At 43.2% G+C, this 2,720-nt stretch overlaps 1 protein-coding gene across 1 annotated transcript in view; it reads right to left on the reverse strand.

The window, feature by feature from the left end:
* Nucleotides 1-194, reverse strand: part of LOC105529308 (butyrophilin subfamily 3 member A2) — a 10,534-nt gene extending 10,340 nt beyond the window's left edge. Inside the window, exon 1 of the mRNA XM_011966419.1 lies at nucleotides 73-194. The gene's annotated coding sequence lies outside the window, so the exon portion shown is untranslated. The remainder of the gene's footprint in view (nucleotides 1-72) is intronic.
* Nucleotides 195-2,720: the final 2,526 nt, after the last annotated feature.

The raw sequence follows: 2,720 nt of genomic DNA on the forward strand, positions 1-2,720 counted from the left end.
CCACTTTCAGCGATTCAGCCCCACTCCTCCCAGGCGTTGTAGCCCAGGCTCTAAACCATTTCCCGCACTTACCCCTTGGTGTTCCCATGGGAGAATCAGAGCCCACAGAATAAAGATGGTCAATGAATAGTTCTCCATTCTTTCTATTACGGCTTAGCCTTTCATCCGGAAGAAATGAAAAAGAGAAAGCAAATATTGTCTTCTAACCATCAGAAACAGTAACAGAGTGGCTCTTTGGAACAAATAGTTTTTTGATTGGCTCAGAGGCGATGTTTCTCATCAGTTGCTGGGCAGAAGCCACTAAGGAAGGTTGAAACGAAAACTGAAAGTACATTGAATTGTACATGTTGAAGAAAAACTCCAGCCCTATCTCCCTTAGTGTTTGTGTTTCTGTGTTTATCTATTTGAACCGTTCTTGTGTGTGGATGTATATAAGTATTTCTTTATATTCACCTGCCTTGTGTCTTTTATATCATGATAGAAATATTAGCAGAATGGAGTAGGAAAAGAAAAAAATTAAATGTGCAAAGAGAGGAAGATGTACACTAATTAAAATGCTTCTGTGGCAGTTTGCTTGCATGTAGATAGGTATGTAGAAGAGGAGGATCTTTTTTACAGAGCCAAATAAAGGTACGAATGGAAAGAAAATGAGACAAACTGCACCTCTTTAAGAACCTCTGGCATTTAGGCTTAGGATATGTTATCAAATAATATAGTTTTTCTGGTTTCCAGAGGCAGTGCTGCTTGACATTGTTTTATGTTTCCCAGGAAATTCTTAATGCAGATCTTTCTGAGCATCTTCATTCACCCTCAGCTCCTGGTTTATGCTATATTGTATTTTCTTGTGTATTTGTTTCTCATGCTGCCAGTGGAGTACATATTCTCTGAAGCTGAACACTCCATAGGCTGTGGTCTCTGTAAGGCTCATTTCCTTTACACCATCTTGTAAGGAGTTTATAGGACACTCTAGTTCTCCCTGTGGCTTAGGACCTCAAAACACACTTTTTTGGGTTGCAAGCCAGAAAGCTCCTAGGACTATCATGACTGGAGCTGATGGGATTTGATTATATTGCAACAGTTTGAATTTAGGCTGTATGGTGTCTGCTTGAGATGGCTGGTTGCTTCTGCAGCGTGCATGCTGCCTTCTTCTTAGTGATAAGGCATAATTTTCTTGGGTGCTGCAACCTGCTCTTCCCCCTTGTAGATAGGGGAGGCCAAGGGACTAAGTTGGAGCCAATGGTTTGTAGGTGAAAGTTGTGGGCTTGCACTTCTCCCAGAAATCCTTCAAAGGGAGGCCAAAATAGCTGGGAGTGTGAGGGTACACTCTCCCTACTTCCTTCTTCCTCTTGCCTAGAACATAGACTTTGGACCTGGAGGTACAGTAGCCCACCTTGGGACCAAAGCGTAAAGGAATATCAGCAGTTATGAAGCAAGTAGAGCAAGAATTCTGAGGAGTATCCGTGAATAGGGAAAGACCAAAAGAGGACCCTGGGGACTGATGAAGCAGATGCCAAATAGGCAGGAAGATTTACTCAGGTTGATGGAGAAAGGACAGTGTGTATACTGGATTTGATGGCTGGAAAGTTATTCTACCTGGCAGGAACAATTTTTATGGCTTGCTGTTAACCAATAAAATATGGTAAAGCTGATGGGATGTCCCTTCCATGATTGCATTATGATGTGTAAGACTGTCTTGCTAGCTGACCCACTCCAGAGGCTCTGTCTTCCTGGCTGGCTTTGAATAGGAAAGTAGTCATCCTGGGAGATGCACACAGCAGGGAGCTAAGAAGGCCTGTAGGAGCTGAGAGCAGCCTCCAGCCCCAACCTGTAGGGAGTTGGGGCCCTCAGTCCCACAACTGTAAATAAATAAATTCTGTCAACAACCTGAGTTTTCTGGAAAAAGGATTTTCCTATAGTCAAGACTCTAGATGAGGCTATAGCCTGGCCAACACCTTGACTTTTGCTTTGTGAAGTTCTGATTAGAGAAGCCCACTAAGCTCTGCCTGGACTTCTGACCCACAGAAACTGAAGTGATGAAAGTGTACTATTATTTGTTTATTTTTGAGACAGAGTCTTGCTCTATTGCCCAGGCTGGAGTGCAGTGGCACAATCTTGGCTCACTGCAACCACTGCTTCCTGGGTTCAAGAGATTCTCGTGCCTCAGCCTACCAAGTAAATGGGATTATAGGTGTGTGCCACCATGCTAGGCTAATTTCTTATCTTTTATTTTTTGCGTTTTTAGTAGAGATGGGGTTTTGTCATGTTGGCCAGGCTGGAGAAGTATGCTGTTTTAAACCACTAAGTTTGTGGTAATTTGTTATGCAGCAATAAATCACTGATGCATTAGGTAAGTGAAACAGGGAGTGGCAACAAACACGAATATAAAGAGAATAACTTGTGTTTCCAGCCCTGACCCATTGCCTGGACTGCACACTTATTATTGACCGGCCTACTCTACATCTCTGCAGCGATCTCTAGTAAGCTCCTCCACCGAAACATATCCAAAAGTGACCTTTGGATTCCATGCTGGCTCCTGCCCTGACCTCCACAACCGGCTTCTCCCTCATTTTCCCCATCTCAGTAAGTGGCAACTCCATCTGTACAGTTTCTTTGGACCAAAACCTTGTGGTCACCCTTGATGCCCTTCTTTTTCACACCCCACCCGTAAATTTATCAGCAAAGTCTTTTTATTCTGTCTTGAAAATAAATCCAGCATCATA

The sequence above is a fragment of the Mandrillus leucophaeus genome, unplaced genomic scaffold, assembly GCF_000951045.1.
Source record: "Mandrillus leucophaeus isolate KB7577 unplaced genomic scaffold, Mleu.le_1.0 Scaffold760, whole genome shotgun sequence".
In the NCBI taxonomy this organism is placed as follows: Eukaryota; Metazoa; Chordata; class Mammalia; order Primates; family Cercopithecidae; genus Mandrillus; species Mandrillus leucophaeus.